General features: G+C 42.1%; 1 long non-coding RNA gene across 1 annotated transcript in view; it reads left to right on the top strand.

The window, feature by feature from the left end:
- Positions 1 to 21,570, top strand: part of LOC109300184 — a 27,691-nt gene that overhangs the window by 1,840 nt on the left and 4,281 nt on the right. The window contains exons 2-3 of the long non-coding RNA XR_002098154.1: positions 16,454 to 16,460; positions 19,533 to 19,541. This is a non-coding gene — a long non-coding RNA (uncharacterized LOC109300184). The remainder of the gene's footprint in view (positions 1 to 16,453; positions 16,461 to 19,532; positions 19,542 to 21,570) is intronic.

Genomic DNA, 21,570 nt, shown 5'->3' with positions numbered 1-21,570 from the left:
GTGTGTGTGTGTGTGTGTGTGTGTGTGTGTTGGGGGGGCGGGGAATGGAAATTAAGGTGCTAAGTACATGTTACCACAGTGCTAATTTTTCTTTTCCTTTTCTTTGGCTCATTGGCTTCTGACACTAACCCCTATGTTTTTCTACATAAAAGTGGGATCTCCTGCCTGCTTCTTGTGCCAGTTTCTGGGGAGGCAGGTTTGGTGCACATCCTTGTCATCTCTCCTGAAACTTCTGGTAAAGATACCAAGCAGCAAGAGCCATGGTAGTGAAATTATTATAGGTGGGGTGGACTTACTGATACATCCTTGCATGCCTGGGCTCGAGGAGCTTTGTTGTGATTGGTGGAGCACGACTGCCAATCGGGTAATTGCTGGAAGCGGCTGGCCCCGCCCCTTCCTGGGGCAGGCAGGAGGGCATAGAGCCCCAGACTTGATTGAAGCCTGCACTTTGCAAGTCTGACAGCACTGAGAATAAAAGGAGCAGCATGCCCAGCATGTAGCAGATGTGACCGGGGGGCCGCAAAGAGAACGGAGCTTGGAAGGGCTGGGAGAACTGCCCAGCAGGGTGAATGCAGTTGCCTCTGAAGAGCTCCTGAAGACTTCTGGCAGCAGCGGGGAGTGGTGGTTGGCTTTGGCTCCAGCACTTGGTGCGCCGCGCAAGACCCTGGGAGCGGTGCCAGGCAGCTCAAGTCTGCAAGCCCCGGTGTGAGGCTGGAACCTTGGTGCACAAATGGTGCGTGAAGCTGGTGCAACCCAGGGAGCTGTTTGCAATGGCTCAGGTCCCTAACCCCTGGACTGCGGCCAGGACGCAATGTAATCAGCGTTGCCCAGAAGGCCCGAGTGCAGATCGAGCCCTGATGCTGCACAAGGCGGGCCAAGCCTCCAGCCCCCAACAGAAGGCAGAGCCCTCGGTGCACGTGATGATGCACAGGGCCAGAAGGCCCCAGAATGCAGTGCAGCCAATGCTGCATGGAGGATCCAGGAGGAGGCCGAGCCCTGGCACTTGCATGAGGTGGGCTGGGCCTCAAACCATCAGCAGAAGGGGAAGCCCTCGGTGCACATGATGGTGCAGAGGGCCACCAGCAGCCAAAAGGGGAATCCAGGAGCCCTGTAGGTTCCCGCATGTGGGGAGCATCTCAACCTGAGAAGGACCATTCATCTAGGCCTACCCCAGAGTTGTGACTGCTACAGGGAAAGGGTTGCACAGGGGAGGGGCAGTCTCCCCTACCTAGCCAGGGAAACCCACTGAGTTTACATGTTCTCCTATGGGGTGGTAAGAGATCACAAGGGGTATTCAGGATTCCCCCATTAGTTCCTTTGGGTTATCCTGGGCCTTGGGATCCTTTAATAACTTCAGTTTATTGCTATTATTGTGCGCCTCAAATTTTGTGACAGCACCTCATATTTTGTTGTTACTGTGAGGTTGATAATTGTTGGTTTGTGTCTATGTATATGACTCCCTGAAATCCCCACTGAGACCTCTTCCCTGCCACCCTCTTGTTACCTACTTGTTCCTCTTTGATTCATGCTTACCTGTATTGATTGATTACTTACCTGTGTGTTATTTGTGCCTGCCTGTGTTAACTCGTAACTTATATGTATACTACCCTCGGGGTTCCACTCAGGAACAGGTAAATTATGAATTAATACAGACACGCACAAATAAGACCCAGGTAAGTAATCAATCAATACAGGTAAGCATTAATATATTCCTCTGATTCAGCTCTTAGTATAGATAAGTTGTATATTTGTAAATATGTGCATTAATCTTTTGACCTATATTTATAAATAAATTATATATAGTTAAGATATTCTGTGCCCTGGCCTGACTCTATGGGGGTGGTGGGGGGCAGAGGGAACTGATTGACAGCTACAGATCCATCTGTTAGCTCTCCTGCCTAGCCACCTATTCCTTCTATTTGGAAGAGAGGAGCACATACCTGGGTGCACCCGGGTTACATAGGATACACCAAACTCTATTATTTATTCTGAGAAAAGACAAGGTAAGAGATGAGAGGAAGAGATTCTACTTTGTAGCTACTGTTTAAGGATGATAACTGAAACCTAGGAGCACATTTCCCTTTCATAACTACCTGTTCTGTGATGTCTTGCTCTTTCCTCCGAAGTATCTAGTGCCAGTCGTTGCAGAGGCAGAATAACAGAGAGAGAAAACTGGTCTGACCTGACAAAAATATCTTTGTTTCCATAAATTGCCTGTAAACTGATACAGATAAAGGGCCATTAATAAAATCAGACTGAGAGACAAGTTGTGCCAAAAGTTATGTATGAAAAACCATATGCCAAGCAATTTCTCTCTAAAAGAAGTACAAGAAAAGGGGGTTTGATTCTATCAACACTTTCAGTATAGTAATTACTATTCAAAGCAGTCCCATTGGCCTCTATGACTAATTAAATGTGATTAGTATTACTCATGATAGTAGTCATTATGCTCAAGAAGTGCTCTCTGGATCTATATGGCATTTAATCTCAAGGAAGAACCCGCAATATTTAAAGCGAAGTGCCTCTGTTTTAAAGGAAACAAGACTGGGCACTTACCAGTTCATCTGTCAGCAACAGACAGAAAACATTGTCTTGACTTACAAGATACTTTTATTTAAAATGTTTTTAGCTGTAAGAGTAATCCCCAGCTATTTAACAAAAGCAAATTAATTAGAAAGAACTGTTTATCACAGCCCAGCATTCCCAGAAGGGGAATCAACTTATATAAACATGCTAAAACTGACCTATTTATGAATTGTTATAGAGAGCTGAGAAAAGAACCACAACAGATCTTTATCTTATGTTCACTGCTTCTAAAGATCAAGAGTAGGGTGAGGGCTGAGGCCACTTACCACATATGTTTTAAACATGAATGTTAAGGTCATTTTAAATTCCATTGCCAAAGCTTCTCCGGCTGCCAGAAAAATGTAAAGTAGTCTTCTTTGGTCCTCATTATATGCTTAATATGCTATATTATGGGACTATGCTTCCCTTTCCATATAAATCATTATTGCAGGTCGCCACTGATGGGTGATCCTGAGGTTTCTGTCTCCTGTTGGCTCTGCACTCTCCCTGTCTTACTATCCTGCCATGCCTTGATGTTAAACAGTTTGCAGTAAATTGCTTCATCCCAGACAGGGCGGGGTGGATTTTAAGCCAGGCGTCAGTTCAGTGTTTCATCTTTATTGTCACTATCAGTGATTGGGTCCTGGCCCCTGTCCAGGGTCTCAGCCTTGCTGCCTGCAAGGTCCCTCTCTGCCTTGGCCAACAGTCTTAATTGCCTCTATTCTTGGTCTTGAACCTAGAGCCCTCAGCTCCATTGGCTAATGAATTAACCTCAGGGCCTGGTCTTCAGGCTTTTGGCCTCTGCTGCCTTGGCTTCAAAACAAGCACTCACAACCTGCTTAGGGTCAATTCCAACTGAGTCTTTTGTCTTGGTTCTCTGCTATGTGACCTCCACATCACCCTTTATAGCTGTGCCCATTCCACCGGTTGTTAACAACAGAGATTTTTAACATACTGTCCTGCCCTCTCAGCCACCAAACAAAATCTCAAACCTAAAACTGAGCCCTCTTGGGCCCCAAAAAGATAACAATGGGAAAAAAACACACATGTAGCTTACTGTTGCTGTGTTTCATATGTCTTCAGGTCCATTCCCCATGTGCCCAAGGGCACTATCAACCAACTTCTGGGGTGTGTCCCCTCTCCCTCTTAAGGGCAATCAGTCCTGGGTCCGCTGCCAAGTCGCTCTTCTCTCCCCATGGGTGCCAGGGACCAGCTTTTATGCCTTGGGGCCTCCCCTTTCTCATCACCTGACCCTGCCCGGTCAGGCCATTACAGATGGTCCTTATTGCAGTGTGCAATCTCCAGGAGGGGTGGAACTGCAGCTTGTCTTCAACTGCATCTCTTCACCTTTTCTGGCTTGAAATGTCCTCACCTTACAAGGGCCTAGCCCTGCTGCTCTGTTCTGTTGTCTCTTCCCAGTAAGAGGGGTGAAACCCCCTGTTACGATTGTCACAAACATAGCAATCAGTCTTTTGTAGGCAAGTCACCAAGTATAAATGTTGATAACAAATGCTGAAGGAACCAAGCTGTGCCAGTTTTTTAGTTCCTAAGAAAGAAAATATAACTTTAAAAAATGTTTGGCATTCTCCAATTATATGTGATGGGTGTGCAAATTGAGATATATATGTTATAATGCAAATATAATTCCTATATTCATATGACAGGATCATTTAGCTACTATAGAAAACCATACTTAGAAAAAAAGAATAAAAAAGATTTTTTTACAAGGTGTCTGCTTGGTCTATAAAATATAACTACAAATTTTCAGAGAAAACAAAAGTATTTGGGAGAATTCTGCATCCCTCACTCAGGCAAAATTTCCATTGAAGCAGAGGGTGAAATTCTGACCCTATTAAATCAATAGCAAAACTCCCATTGATTTCAGTGGGACCAGGGTGTCACCCAACTTCTTTACATCCATGGAATAAAGATTGCAGGCTTCCTTTTAGATAAGGACGGAGTTATACCAAACCATTGCACGCATGTGCAAGGGATGAGTGAGGACGAGGGCAAAAATCTCTTAGCCCCCCAGCCAGATAACAACAGTTGGGTAAAATGCATTTCTTAATTCCTTCATTTTCAGTACAGCCAGAGGCACTGGAGGGATTGTCTTCCCACTACTGGTGAGCAGAGCTAGTTGGATTGATACCGATGGCTTATTGTGGCTTCTCTAAGGGTTACAGTAGTCAACATACTCCGTGTGAGCACCTGGTTGGTCTGAAAGATTTGTGCCACTTTACAACACAATGCCTTGTGGAGTGGTGAAAATCCAAGCTATGCCTTACTTGAAACAAAGCCTTACAGAAGTGTCATTATTAACCTAGGAACAGTAAGGAAACATAGGCGTATGGTTTAAGAAAAAAGAAATTTTACAGTGCACCAGTGCAAAGAATCTCGATTTTTTTTTTAAATGTGTGTGCTTATGATGAATTAGCAATTTTATTTTATTTTATTTATAAAGTTCTACATTGGCATCACTGTAAGCTAAGCTCTATCACTGTTTAATTGCTGATTTTCTAGGAATGCTCATTTTCTTCGCTGAGAAAGTAAAAGAGAGAGAGAGAGAGAGAGAGAGAAAGGTGCGGCAAGATAGAAGGGAGGAGAAAAGGAAGAAAGAGAAAACAGGAAGGGTGCCAAAGCCTGGGGGATAATGTTTGTGTTTAAAAGGGGAACTTGAGACTGTGCCAAATCAGAATATTCTTTAGGAACTTGAGAGCGGAGAGCCTCCTTATGACTGCAAATCAAAGCATAGGAATAAGAAGCCTTAATGCAATGCACCAGAATGGTACTGTCATGAAGCCAGGCAGTGAAAGCTAGAAAAGGAAATACATGTCCATTGGCTGTCACCATAATGGTCTGAGAGAGGTTCACTGAAAGGACTCTGAACCTTAGCAATTCTTTCAATGAACCTGTGCCTAATAACAGGTTTGTAACAAAATCCAGAACCAGGCAAGGGATTTCACAAAGTTTCTACGCTTAAAATTGACAAATTTAAATTGTTCCAGCTGAATTTTTGCTTTGAGTTTTTCAGCTTTCTTGGCTCCAGCAATTCTCTGAAACTTAGGGGGTTTGAACCTGTGGACTAAAAGAGGATTACGCAGGCCTGGTACAAAGTAAAACATAAAGTCCACACAGCTTTTGTACAAGAGGACAAATGTACACCTCAGTGTGGTCAATAGATTTATGCTAGTCATGAATTTGACTCGGGATGACTAGGTATCCAGGTTGTAGCCATATTGGTCTAGAGGAAAAGGCAATCAGGACTCATAGTAAAGATGATAGCTTTTATTAGACCAACAAGATTTTTGGCGCTTATGCACAGGTTGTAATGCCATTAATTATGCAGGGTGGACATGTAAGTTTATGCTTGTAGACTGAGCATGTGCAGTAGATTGTGCACTGATCATGTGTGTACCTGGCTACATTGTGGATTGGTAAGTGTAAGTCATGAAAATATAGCTACAAAAAGCTCCAGATCACCAGGAGGGTCCCTGCATGTTTGGTTGAATGTTCAGAGCATTCACCTGGGAAGCAGAAGACCTGAGTTGTAGCACCCATTAATCCAGGGGGATTTTGAACCATTATCTTTCTGACTTCTCCCATACACTGTTTTAAAGCACCAGGGCTGGATAGGTTAGGCAGAATCTAGCCTATTGCAGAAACTGGCTCCCTGTGCAGTCGAGATGAGAGATGTGAGGCCAGGAGGAAGCAAGCTAGAAGGTGTGTGACTCACTGATGGCTGCTGCCCATGGCAGGAACAGCTCTTGTGTTCTGGTCTGGATCCATGTCCCATTTGGGTACAGACTTCTGCACCACAGGCTCTGGATGCTTTTCATCCACTGTTACATCCAAGGTGCAGTGGTTCAGAACAAAAATGAGAGGGTTCTGGGGAGTCGTGTGGTGGTTTGAACTCTGCACACAGAAGTCTGTAGATTTAAACCCCTTCTGGCTTAGGGAGCCTAGAACCAGGGTCTCCTGCTGCTTCTCAGGTTAATAATCTATTCCTATAACCTTTAGTGCCTAATATCTGTAAAGTATGGGGGTGCTGCCCAAAACCACATCGTCATGACTTGTGCGCACTTACGCATCCACAATTGGGGTGTGTATATGGACAGAGTATAAATTACTGTGCAGATTCAGTTTATATACACAAGTTTACGTGTCCACATTGCACGGGTAATAGAATCAACCACAATGCTGGTAACAGGGCTGGAAACTTCCATCTAGGTGCCCAAGGGAAATACAAATTCCACCTAACATAGTGATTTAATAAGTGTCCACTGGAGTCCTTTGCATTGTGCTCCTATGGATGGCAGTACAAGATGGGAGCCTTCAATGCTACCCAGATGCTGTGATGAGAAGTTTGAAGACAAATAGGTTGGAAGAGATGCTCTTTCTTCTGATGTATTATTCTGATAAAGTAGTATCAAAAGATGGTCTGGCAGTGCCTTATGAACTTATTTAAGACTGCAATATTTCTAATGTAACACAGTAACTTGTTTCTAATATAGCATGGCAAATTATACCTATGTTGCACCGAACCACTGACCAATTCACATGAATACACTATCATTTTTAGAAAGGACTCTTCAATATTTATACAGATTGTTAAAATGCCATAAATGTAAAACATCACTCCAATGAACCACTGTATCCATACCCAGACTCACATCTTACTATATAAAATTTATACAAAAGTGATTGTTTCCTGATATTCTTAATAGAGTTTATTGCAAGGAGAAAAGACCTAATTCTTTTCCTTATAATCATGAACTTAAGCTGTGGAAGTGATTTCTCAGTCTTTGTGCTCTCAGAATAATCCATTCCACTACAGTCCTTTCTAAATTGTTGTACTAGATGTCTGTTTACTTCCAGGCATACTGGAGGTTTCAAACAGTATGACTCTGTCCCCTGTTCATGATTACTAATTCACCATAAGTGTCTTAAAAAAAAATCAAAGAAATGAAAATAAGTGGCATGACACAGTAGGCCCCATTCTCACAGGATTGCAGCTCATGCTGGAGCTGGAATCTCCGATTTCATTTGTTTTGATGTACTGTGTAAATATTTAAACAATGCACACTGCAATTTTATCCAGGCTTCAGTGTGTTTCAGAGCTTAGTGTCTTGGTAGGGGTTATAATGTTGATATTAATTACAGATAGAATCCCTGAATCAGCAAAACATTGACAGATCTGCATGAGTCCATTGCTATTCAGAAAAGCACTTAAGCATGCATCCTGCTTAAGTCTCATTCAGGTGCCACAGAAATCAACAAAACTTAGGCACGTGCTTCACTAAACAGGGATGATGTTAAGCCCAAAGATGAAAAGGTTTCTATACACATATACTGCACATGTAGCTTTGCTGATTTTCAAGGTTTAAATAGTTAGCACTCTCTTAAACAAGTGGCGAAATTTGAAATGACTGAGTTATCTAAAGGCAAGTAAAAGTGACAGTGACTAATACTGTGATAAGATGTACAATTTTAGATCGTACAAACATGTCTACAAATTATCTGAGGTGAAGTGGTCAGTCCTGGACCAGTGATGTTAGAAGTCCAATAGCTCATGACAAACAAGGACTAGAAATCACATCGTTATAAAAAAGGATATCCAGAAGTGATGGTATAAGACTCCAACTTCAGTGGACAATGAAGAAGTCCTGGGATGTGCCTTGGTCCCTGATCTCTGCCTTCAATCAGAAGAAACTATCCGATTACTGTTAATTCAATGAATATTCAATACAGGGTGCAGAACAATCACTGGTGGGGCCAGGAACACGTGCTGGAACCCAGGGTCCTTCCCGCTCCCTTTTAGGGCAGCATCCAACAGACAAGGCCACCCTCCCTCTAACTTGCTGTCCTTTTTCCAGTTCTACACTTTTTTTTGGCCTTTAGCCCTTTTGGTTAAATTAGAACTCTTAACCTATGTGCTATTGACATACAACATTAAAAAAAGTCACTTTTCATCCAGAGATGGCTGTATCACAGTGTCTTTTTCTTACATAGCCAAATTCAAGGCCTTCTAGTTACTTGGACCACACACATTGGCCATGATCTGCAGTAAATGAGTTTCCGTGAGATCCAGAGAGAAACACTTTTTCAAGGACAAACATGTAGCTACTCTGTAGTCATCAAACTCTATGTCCTCTCTTGGCATTGACTTTATACATCTGTCCCTGACTTTCTGATTCTGGTGACAATCCTAGAAAATGAAAGGGAAAGCTAGTGTTAGCTGATTGATTATTGAAAAGGCTCAGTAGGCCACAAGGCTCACAGAACAAGATCAAAAATTAAATAGATAAAGTTGGGCCATTTGTGCTTCTCTTTCCAACTGCATTCTCAGACAGACTCTGCAAGTGACTGTCTTGGGCTCCTTGCCAACAAAAGTAATCCTTTTTGGCTCAGAAACCTGTGGCCAAGGGACCTTTTTCTTGGTCCTCCCTCCTCTCTTCATGTGTCAGCTGCAAGAGGTTTTCTTCTGCTTTGAAGTAGAAAACCCTTTAGAGGAATAGCTCTAGAAGAGACAAGACTCAGGATTCATGGAGAGCCTCTCTAGGTTGGTAAAAAGGAAAGGAATAATGGAAAATTTCCATGCTAAATCATTTTAAAATTGAAATCTGGGTCTTTACAGAAAGGTTCTGTTTTCGCACAAAGAATTATGACTTTCTGACAAAAGCAAGGAAACAAAAACAAGCAAACCATTAAAGGCACAAATGCATGTGTGTGTGTATTTTAACTTGAGCGCAGACTAAAGTTGCCTCATTTTGAACACACTGCAGTGAAGACCCCTGTGGAACCTACCCCTATGATATTATGATACGTACCCTCTGTTCCCCTTTATGCCCTGAGTGTGACTATCCTTAGCATTATGCGATACATTATATAGAGAGCCTATTTACGAAGCTCCTTGGAACTTGTGCAGTTTCTAGGGTTGTGGAAACAGGTCTTGGGATTTGGCCCAGGTGAAGCATTTAGCTACATAACATTTTGCCTGTTTTCTCTGGATTGTACCTATAGATCTGTTTAGGTCCCTTCCAACCCTAAGCACTATGAAACTAGCTCAAGGTGAATCTCTTGTCTGTAGAAACAAATCTCCATGTTGTTTACAGTTCAGAGCAGACTCATTAAGAAAGTATGCTCTGGTTTCTCCTAGGATCTTCAAATCCTTACTTTTTTGTTTTTTGGTACTTATTTTGTCATTGACAAAAATCCTGAGAGGGGTAGCCTGGTAAGACAACAAAGAGCTCAGGGACAATGAAGACACAGCATAAAATTCTGATTAACAAGAAAAAAGAGGAGAAAAGGACCAATATTACGGAAAAATTTCAGTAATTTGCCAATAAAAAAAGGAATGTAATTGGAAATATATGTACAAAGGCAAAAATGGTTCCATAATTACATTCATCCTGGGCCATAATTTATAAATGTATAAGTATGAATTTGCTCTGTGATCCTTCTGGCTGAAAGGCATCATATAAATATAAAATTGTTTTCATGACAGTGTGATCATACATATGTACAATGTGTTTGAGGATTTATAAATTAAAATAATTAGTATAATGGATCAAAGTATGTGCTAAACAGAACATTCACTAACTATTAAAAAGTTATGAGATGGAATTCATTTAAAGAAAATAAGAACAAGTTTTTGAAGATGGAATAAATGGACTAGTCTTAAGAAACATCAGGCTAACGGTAAAACATCTGCATGCTAGCTCCTTTCTTGCCTCTTTCCAAGTCAGTTAATTTGTGCTTTTGTATAATGTTCAAGGAGGATCCCAAGATTAATCTAAAGAGTGCTACATGAATGGGTAAAATTAATGCTATTTCTCTATCAGATGATTACATTTTTACACGCTGGGATAAATTAGTTTTGTGTCACTTTCAAATCTCAAACAGCCTTTGTCAAGAGAATAAAATATCCATTAAAAAGATATTTGTAATGCTTATCAGAGATGTTCCTGTGCCAAATATACAATATTCTGTGAAATACAGCAATGTGCTGGTACTCCTTTGATCTTTTCAATATTCTCCAGCTTGGTTAGCAGCCAAGGATCATTTCACTCTCTGGACAGATTAGTTGGAATAGGAAAATAAATGAATGAAACTGAAATCTTGAACTTTATTCATGTCTCACTGACATTGTTTCTATGGACATACAACTCCAATGACTCTAGCTAATCTGCTTCTGATTTATAAGTGACATCAAAATTGGACCCTTTTTCTGCAACGGTGGCACAGAGCAAAATATCTCTTACTTGCTTAAGAATGAAAGAGACAAGAAAGCCTGTTTTAAAGTTATAATTATTCATATGAAGATGAGTTTTCTGAATTAAATATCCTACAGTCTATCTGAGGTACTTAAATAGTCACCATTACTATAGTGCCTGAGCATTTCTTACTCTGGGATATCTACAATGTGTCCTCATGCGACTTGGGTGAACAGTCTTGAGCGTGTCTTGCCGACTCACTAAAACTTGTATGCACCAAACCCAGAACTATGGTGGTTGGACCACTGTAGAGATATCCCCTGCAGCTTGCAAATATTTACCATGTCTTTAGGACTCTTTTACTGTACACTTTGCTGTGGCATGAGCCAAGTTTGTTTGTATATATGTTTAATCACGCACTAACCTCTTTTTAATACTTTTTTTTGTACAGAGTCTGGCATAATGAGGCCCCAAGTCCCTGCATGGGGCCATTAGCTCATTAGCTGCTACCCCAAGATAAATAAAAGCAGCAGCAACAACAATAATGAGCCTGTGGACCCCCCAGGGGCCTGAATTTTTATTTACACTTGAGGTGCAGAGAGAAGTGCAGCTCCCAGCGGTAACTGAACAATTTTTGCAACTTGCTCTGAGTTACACTGTTACTCCAGACCAAACAGAAGTTCGCTGTTGGTTCTGGGGGGAGTGGAACCTCGCTGTGGGCTGGGAGCCTGCTGCCATAGCAACTGCCGGGGCTTTCTGCCAGTGTGTGCTGTTTTGGGAGGGCAGGAAAGCAGCAGAGGGAGCTCGTTCTTGGGGGTCCCCAGCTGGGGGATCCGATACATCTGCCATACCTTGGGGGGGGGCTGAAACCCCCCCAGACTGAACGCCCCCCACTACCTTTCCCACCTCCCATTCTGAAAACAGCTCCAGGCTGGGAGCTCAGCAGACACAAGTCACGAAAGATGCTATATTTTGAAATGTCTTTACCTCATCCCTCATGCAAAAAGGGGTCAGATTTTCACCCGATCAGCCATTTTTGAAGCTGTCTGCAGCCATGCACTTGTGTTTGGTCACAGCTATAAACTGCTTTCTATGGCCAGATTGGGTGAAAATTGCCACTTTTATCTGCACCTTTGGGCACTCTAAATGGACATAAAAGCAGTAAAATATTAGTTAGATCCTTTACATTGTTGGAATGGTGTAAAAGCTCTTAATGTAAAGAAGAATGAAGCCTATTGACTTCAAAATCACTTTAAATTACTGTATTAGATTGGTGTTGAATAATGGCACTATGCTGTCTTAATTCTTTTCAAGTGCCGGGTACTTGGAATACCTAAAGTATGAACTACAGTTGCGGGTGTGACACATTCACAGTATCAGGTCTTCTAAGCATATAGGAACCTCTCCTATTAACATTTTAACAGATGTGTGGGTGTCTTTGGCATTAAAACAGAGTACTCACTTAGTTAGCCACTATGCAAATTGTACTCAGTTTGCCTCTATGAGATTCTCTGCATTGCCTTCCCTTGCAGTAACAGAGGTTACATCTGGTTATACTAAGGTGATAGCTCTATGGCTGCAGTTATCACTGGCAATTGAGCAATCTACTCTATATGTTATCCTTTGCAGATGGTGAACCTGAATGATCCGTTACCTGTGTCTGGTAATATCTTGGGGGTTTTTTCTTTGATAGATTAGTTCCAAAATCTTGGAGCCTGTTTTGAATTTTTCCATGATCTTTTTCATCTCTACATATGATGAGTAAATTATGAATGCCTTTTCAAACACGTATTACAATATTGGAATAGGAAAAACATCTCTGATGCAACTCTACATACTATAGTGACATAAGACAAATGTGTTCCGCCTGTAGAATGTGGACTTCATTCTCCAGTGCCTGATGCACCTTGTGTAGCTGATTATGTACAAAGCAAGTGTAAATCTCCACCTCATCAGAATGGCGGGGGTCTGACTCTCAGCTATGTGAGATCCCCCTTACCTCTCCTGGTGCATTACAGGGGCCTTAAAGAGTCTACATGAAACATACACTCTCTTTTAGGCCTCATTACACTACCAGATTTCAGTGGAAATGAAAATCAAGCCTAAGAGCATTTTGAATTTGTTAGTGGTGTGAATCAGTGGTGGTATATCAGAGGTGCAGCAGTGGAGAATCACACCCAACATGAGCAACCAGGTATTTAGGCATGAAATCATACATACATGCATATAACTTCTGTAGGTGCAACTTGAAAGGGTCAGAAAACATTGCACTTTATGTACTTGTACCCTAGAGCTTTTCTACATAGGGACACACAGAAAAGATGATATGAATGAATGTTTAAGGTAGATTTATTAAACTGCATTAAATCAATTAAATTTAATTAAATTAATTATTTAGTCGCTTTGAGTTGAGCGAGCTTAATTCACTTTCAAAGTGAATTGTGATGAATTGAATTAAGCCAAGTTACATTCTGAAAAAGAACATCCACGTAGGAGTTTAATGAGGTTTAACTAATCCATTTTAAATCCACCCATGAATTAACTTGAATGTCCCTATATGAGCCCACAGATAGAAATGATTGAAGATGTGGACCTAACAATCTAGGCTGTAGTAAACATTACTTCAAAATGAATGAAACAACAGGCTTGGTTCTTTTTTCACTTATACCAGTAAAAAATCATTGGAGCAAATGGAGTTTTGATGCTTCTTCTGATCCTGCCTTGAGCACGGGGTTGGACTAGATGATCATTTGCGGTCCCTTAAAGCCCTAGTTTTCTATGATTTTATGATTGTGCGGTGTAAAACTACTGTGAAGAGAATCACCACTGTGGGCTTTAGTGAAAGAAATAAGAGGGAAATCTGGATGGTGTCTTTGAACAAAAAATAATCAAACCCTCGTGAAGGAATATTTTTAGTAACTACATATTTCTTGGCAATTTTTAATGTATGTAAATGTAAAATAATTTCCCTCTTGCTGTGAGGGACAGTGAAGGAGATAGACGATGCATATCTAAAATCAGATCAAAGTTGGAAGGGTAAAAGTCTGGCCCTTTTTGTAATCAATGGTCACAGTTGTTGGTCCTTCTGTGCTAACTGGATACTATAGAAACTTCAGAGTTTCTTCACTGCTGTTTAGCATCATACCCAGTTTATGGGCCGTAAGAGCATTTGCATCAAATATTCATGTTTATGACTTGGCTCACAGTGTGTAAGAGCAAATCTCAAGTAAACAGGGCTGTTTGGGAAATAAATGAACTCATTTTGCCTAATTTCAAATCATCTGAACCATGTTTGAGTTAAACATAAGGCTTGAGTGCTTTTCTGTTGGTGTTCTGCCTAAATGAGGCTGTGACAAAAGAACAAAGGAGAGAACGCCAATGGGAAAGAAGGGGATAGTAACAAAATGGAAAATGAATAAAAAACTACCATACAGGGTAAAAAATGAGTAAGATCTCCTGGAATTGTCCCAATAAGATGTGATTCCTTTAGATGGACTTTCCAGTGGCAGCTCCAAGAACAATGTAATGGAATAATTTCCCCTTGAAGCACTTTAAGGGCATGGCTATCCCACCTCCACACAGTGCTAGAGAGTGCCACAAAGAAGCATGGCTCGCATCCAGAACACATGCAGTGTAACTGCATTACTTACTGCCTTGGCACTGAGGAGTCACCAATAAGCCACTTAAGTCAGCAAGCTTACCGGTATATGCCCATGCCACTCCATACTGGTTACCTCTCTTTTAAGGTGCCGTGTGTCCAGAGCAGTTGCATCACTCACTGGTGACCAACCCATTATGGTCAGTGTTTATAGAAGTATGCTGCTTTGCACCTGCATTTCTGAAACGGGTGTTTTAAAGATGGACAGAATAGATTTTGCAAGGCTAGCTGTCTTGTTTTCCTGTATGAGAGTGAAGTGTATTGTCATGTACCACAGATGTGTGCCACATGTAGTAACACATTTTAATACTCAGCAATGTGCTTTATTATTATACATTTGTTGGAGGAATAAGCTTCATGTCATGAAATCAGGTGACATAAACCCTCCTGAGATGTGTTTAGTGATGAATGAATGGGATGGAGGAGCAGATGTATCTAAAAAATATACTTGGCATGCAACTAGGATAGGGAAACTTGTGCTAAATTTGGTTTTTTTGTGTGTGAGGCTTTGGCTCTGGATAAGGATTCTTGACATGCATTTCTGCCAAATATGTTTAGTGTCTAGCCTATACATATTGCCATATATGGTTATCTACTTACTCATTTTTGTGTCTACCATATACTTATTTTTTTCTTTTCCATCTAGCAGACTTCTTAATTGTTACATTAGTAGACATTATCATTGTTGGGGTTTTCATTCACCTCAGAACAAAGGTACCCTTTTTTTTTAATTATTCAGATGGAGGTCACAAGGAAGCAAGGTAAGCAAATATATATTCTCAACAAGAGAGAACAGTAGGCTGAACTCTGCCTCAAAAATGCACTCATTCCTATTGCCTTTAATGGGAATTCTGCATGGGGAACAGCACTAGTCCATAGTTTCATCCAATATGTACTCAGTTCCCTGTATGAGAACAGCTATTTGAATGGAAACGACTGTCCAAATAAAAATCTAAGTAGAAGTCATCTGCTTTTGAAGAAGAATAGGCTAACTGTGTCTCCATGGCACCTTGTTTTGATGGGAACAGTATAACAGCAGCCATTGCAGTCCATAGATATTGGCCACTACCCAGTCCTAAGAAACTCCCACCCCATGTCAATTAACTGGAAGCAGGAAATACAAGTCAGTCTCTAACCAGCGCTTTTGTGTATTAAACATTTTTTACATTCAGTGTCTTTGAAAAATCAGGCTAATTGTTTAGGTTTGTAATAGGGCCTCTTCCCCATTGCTAGGGAGATGAAGACACTCAGAGCTTTCTCTCGCTGCTTGTCTCTCCTGCTCCTGCTCTCCCCCGATTTCTCTTACCACCTAGCTTCCCTCTCCCTTCTCACTGCAATGTGGACATGACCTCCCCTGTTTGTTCCTGGGTCAGCACCTCCCTGTCCCTTGCCCCACTCTGTGCTCAGTTCCTGTTGCTCCACACACACATGCGCACACACATGCATGCTCACCTACTTACCTTCATCACATGGTCAAGGTTAATTAACTTCCAGGTGCGGCTGAGGCTGAGGCAGCAGAAGCCATATAAGTGTAGGGTGTGGGAATTACTCAGGGCAGAAGTGGAGGGCTCAGGTGACCCACTGCCACAACATGTGAGGCTCGAGCCATCCAGACCTGAGAGGAGAGAGGCGGAAGGAGCCCAAAGGGAGGGCGCTCCTGGGGCCAAGGCAGGCAGCTGGAGTCAGCATCAGGGAAAGAGTTGAAATTGCTGGCTGCCGTAGGATGATGGAAGATGTTGTATGGAGGAACCAGGTAAGTTCCCAGACTTGTGTTTGTTTTATTTTGCTTTCAGTTGTGATTCTGGTGTCAGTCTTGGGTGAAGTGAACCCTGACAGAGCACACACGCCCATAATTAGACTGCTGCTCATGACTGCAGCTCAGCTTTGACTCTGGGAAATGGGCTGGATTGTAGAGAAGAGGAACAGAGATTGCACAAAGACTGAGCGAGTCACTAAGAGCAGCCAGGAGATGCTGGCATAGGTCATGTCGGGTGCACGGTACTGGCTCTGAGCTCAGCCAGGAAGTGCCTGCTGAGACGGATAAGCAGCAACACGGTCTAGCTTGGCAGCTACAAGCCTCCAACAGGCTGTGCTGTGCCTGAAGCCTGAAGCCCTGAATAGCAAGCTCAGAGCTACTAGGTGCAACTAGAATAATATTGGATGGGGGCTGTGCGGACCCCTGTCCAGAAAAGGGCCACGTACTCGGGAGCCTGTTCCACTGGTGAAACTGTCCCTAGTCATCATATTCCATCACGTCATGGCAAGCGAGACCACTGACAGTGATAAGTCTGCAGTAGGAGTGAGGCAACCAGGAGAGGACGGCCCCGAGGGTTACACCTCTGTGCTCAGGCAAGAGTACAAGGTTCCTGAGTATGGATTTATTTGCCTGACTTAAAGGGCTCAGATTTGAACATCTGAAATGTATTCATGTGTAACATCTGAAATTTTGGTGTTGGATTGAACTATACGAGTGGAGTCATTCTTTAAGGAAAAAAAAATAAAGATCCCAAGCCTTCATTAGGTTTTGTGCTAACCAGCATTCCTATGTTTTATATTCAAACCAATGTATTAACATGAAACAACTGTACCAGATGGAAGAAAATATCACTTCTGGGGTCACTGAGGGGGTACATAAAATTCTGGCAAATTAGAAAGAGAAATTCACAGGGGCACGAGAACTCATTAATATATGCTCTAATCCCCCTGTGGATCATTGTGGTTTGGACTTGCAGAAACTGAAATGAAAAAACAGCCTACCATAAGCTGACCAACTGCAGTGCTGAATAGCCAATATCCACAATGTTCCTCAGGCTTATAGGGAATGAAAGGCCTTGGATGTATGCATGTATAAATTCTAGTGAACAGCTGACTACAGTAGATGCCTATCCTAAATTAACGTATCTCAGATGATGGTGTGAATGTCAATAGAAAACATATACTTAGCCAAAAGCCAACATAGTTTAAAAATATAACACTTCATGTGCATCATATTTTTGAAGCTGTTTTTGTCGAGGAGCAGAAAAAAAATAACTACCATGGAACTTTATATTTTCGCCTTGGGGATAGAGTTTCAAGAAACTAGCATTTATACCATACTTTAGCTAATCCACCTAAGTACAGCATCTGTAACTCCTTTATGTGGTGTTTAGTATTTTGACAGGAGTATTTTACTGTTTTTCTGTCAAAAAAACAACAACAAAACATTACCAGGCAATTCTTTAACTTTGGTTATCATATTTTTATATATGTTAAAAGTAGAATCAGATGATTCTTCATTTCACATACTTAGTAATATAATATCAGTAACTAAAGCTCGAGTTCCCACCATGGCTTGTTTTTTTAAGATGGTTGTGTAGGTTCAGGGTTTTGCAGGCACCAGTGAAGGGAATGCTAATGGAATTGGTGAAAAGGGGCAGTTTTTAACCACCTTTAGCTGACCAGCAGAGCATGCCTGTGGGCATTTTATGACTGTCATCCATGTATTCCAGGGTTGCCATCCCTCCGGGATTGCCCTGGAGTCTCCAGGAATTAGAGATAAATCTCCAGGAAACTGCGGAGAGTCACCCAGGAGATAAATGATAGGGCAAACGTTAAGATAAATATTAAATGTTGAATCTGATTTATCCAGTTTTCCAGCTAGTTTTTAAAATGTTATAGTAATGTGCATTTGCCTTCCTGACGCAAAGCCATTAATGTCATTACATCATGTGATGAAACTTCCCGGAATAGATTCAAACAGAGTTGGCAGCCCTAATGTATTCATTATCTCTGAGTTAGATTAACACCTCTCTCTTTGCATGTGGATTTATAATGATCATCACCCCAAAGCAACAGCTACAGCAGCAGCATGAAGCAGAGTTTTGATCAGCAAATGTAGGCAATGAGCACTTTGTAGCAGTACTCCAAATTGCACTAGCTGCATATCAATTTTCAACAACCATATGAAACAAGTATACCAGCTCCCTATCAGCTTGATGGTGCAGATCTATAGGGCTATCAGCAGGCCCACACAATGGCCAACCATTCTTCCCCAGCCCTTCCAGATAGCTTACATTCGAACAAGGTTTTTAGGTCCAGGCATCCTTGCTATAAAATCTGAGTAGGTCAGACCAAGCGCCAAGCCATAAATTATAGCTGAAGTTGTGGTCTTGTATCATTCAATTTCTCCTCTACCTGTTGCATCCACATACGTGATATTTCCATGAGTTTGACTGGTGCAGGAAGCTGGACTCCTGATTATGTTAAGATTTTGGTCTAATAGAAGCTCAGTACAAGGTGTAGCAATTTTTTTTGGTGAAAGACCTAAAATATTTCAGAAATGTTTCCTAAACATTAACAGGAACTCGGAGGTATTTTGATAACCTTATAAATTTAACTCATTTATGACAAATACTAAACTTATTGGTTTATTACGCCAACAGGAACTACATATTGTATTATAAAATCAAAGGCCAAAATAGTTCAGATAACTTCAGCTATAATTAAGACTTCCATGTATTTTATGAGATTCTAGAGAAAGAAATCTATAGATCCTATTCATTAAAAAGCTGCCTATGTAATCAGCTTGCATTTTTCAATGTGTTTAATGGGCATCCTGGAGTATCCACATTCAGTACATGCTGGGCAGTATTGGTCATAAACACTGTACAAATGTACTAGAGCTATGGCTACTAGAAGGTAGGTCAGTTTATCCACTAATTTTCTATATCACAGTGATACCCAAAATGTATAACTTTCCTCACAAGAACTGTCAGTGAAATTACTCGTGGGTTTACAGCAAAGCATTGGTATTTATTTGGAGGATTGGTGTCACATTTTGCATAGTACTTCGGGATTTTTAGATAAAAGGGGTTTATAAACAGTGATTTTTTTATTACTGCTCCCATTAGGGAAGGGATTGGTTTGTGAAGAACAATTCATTACAAAGGGGAAGCTCAGTCAAATGATAACTAAGGTTTAATCTTCAAGGTTTTCCAGACCAGCAGAACCCCGAACTTTTGTGATTCCATATTGAATTAATTGGTGCTCTATGGAAGCCCAAGGGTTTGCCTGCAGGATCAGCGACTAAGTGATGCATTGTCCAGGTTTGTGACCAGGCTTTAGATGTGAAAGAGTGTGCTGTGCAAAATGTTGCTAGTGAAGTTTCCTTAAGATACATTTAGAATTTAACATCTTAACTAGAATGATGCAAAGGACAGACTCTCTCACTATTACATACTTCCCTGCAACAGGGGATGATTTAGTTATCCATAAATATTTAAAAGGGGATATTTTGATGCTGCCACTGTGGCAGATGAATTAGTATGGCAAATTGCTTCTGCTTCTACATTCCTGTAGGCCCAGTATATTACCAGTTAGCCATGGGCTGGAAAGATTATAACTTATAAATGGAAATATATTGAAATCTTACCCAGGAGTCAGAGGAACTCGTCTCGTGGAATGGCTCCTGTGTTGGCAGAAGTGACTGGGCAATGATCCCAGCAGCATATTAATCTCCATTCATGAAGCTAGTACAGGAAGTTCATTTAGTTATTAGGAAAATAAAACAGGTTTTCTAAACTAAGGTTTGCTAGTCAGAAATGGCTTACACTCTCAGCCCTTAGGTTTAGTGCTATCTGTTCAGGATGCTTGCTGAAAATAAACATTAGGGGGAAATTCTCCCCTGGGCAAAAGGTCTATACACTAAAGTCCTACTTAAGCTCTGAAGGAGACAGTAGCTGGGCATGGATTGTGCATAGGATTTCTGCACAGTGGGGGGCATGCCACCTGAAGTACTGTAGTGTGACTTGCAATCCCAAATGTGCCATTGTCTGGATGATGCTGAACAGTGTGCTGTCTATCTCACATTGAAGTTCTGTTGGGATCCATAAATTATGTCATAACAGGATGATCTTGCTCCATCTGGTACGCATGTTTACAGTGTGTTCTCTTTTTCTAGAGGGCAGACAGGGGTTGTATTCCCCACTTTTATGAACGAAGTACAACAAGGGTGTCAAAAATCAAATCTACAGACTGGTTTCAGCATGTTGGACTCCCGACAGACCACCACAAGTAGGGAGGCATGAACAGGGATTGTGACCTGTGGCAAAATCCAGGTGGGGCATGGAGTCTGGCAGCAGGAGGGCAAATGAGAGTGCTCCATCTGGTTCCAGTCACCACCCAGTCACTTCACCTGTTGCCACTGTCACAGCCCCAGCTTCTTGGCCACTGCTGTGTGCCCCGTGCTGGAGCCGGACCAAGAGCCAGAGCTGCCACTATGGCATGGGGGATGTGGCAATGGGAGCTCTGGCTCTGGCATGGGGCACTTGGCACGTTGCAGGGGTTCTAGCCATCACTGTGAGGTAATCCCAACATGGATCAAAGGGAGCAGGAGGGCACAAAAACCCCCATGGCTCACCAAAAGCATCTGGGAATGTCTTCTAGCTAAAAGGGAGGCATGCACCCGCAGGAAGGGAGGGGCCATCACCAGGGAGGACTATACTGCAGTTGCTCGGGGATGCAGGGGCGGTCAGGAAGGCCAAGGTGGAGATGGAACTGGGACTAGCTGCCCAGATCAAGGACAACAAGAAGTCCTTTCTTTAAATACATAGGGGGCAAAAAGAAGGTACATGGGGTAACGTAGGGCCCCTGCAAGACACGCTAGGAAATTTAGTCATCACACCAGACGACAAAGCTAAACTATTTAACAACTTCTTTGTCTCCATTTTCATGAGCAGGGACTGGATCAGCCCCCCCCACCGGGCCCCCCTCAGGCCCCAGGGGAGGCACACCCAGGCCAAGGGTCGGGGAGGATCTAGTCAGGGAACTTCTGGAGGGACTGTATGTATTTAAATCAGCTGGTCCAGATGATCTCCACTCCAGAGTGCTGAGGGAATTAGCTGAGTTCATTGCGGGACCCCTGGCACGGCTTTATGAGCACTCGTGGTGCTCTGGTGTGGTGCCAGAGGACTGGAAGAGGGCCAATGTGGTTCCCATCTTCAAAAAAGGGAGGAAGGAGGACCCAGGGAACTATAGGCCAGTTAGTCTTACCTTGATCCTGGGTAAGCTTTTTGAGAGAATTACTCTGGCACATGTCCACGAGGGGCCAGCAGGGGAGATTATGCTTAGTGGCAACCAACACGGGTTCATTAGAGG

The sequence above is a fragment of the Gavialis gangeticus genome, unplaced genomic scaffold (assembly GCF_001723915.1).
Source record: "Gavialis gangeticus isolate Ggan-Ray unplaced genomic scaffold, GavGan_comp1, whole genome shotgun sequence".
Lineage (NCBI taxonomy): Eukaryota > Metazoa > Chordata > Crocodylia > Gavialidae > Gavialis > Gavialis gangeticus.
This window is presented reverse-complemented; position numbering and strand designations above follow the sequence as displayed.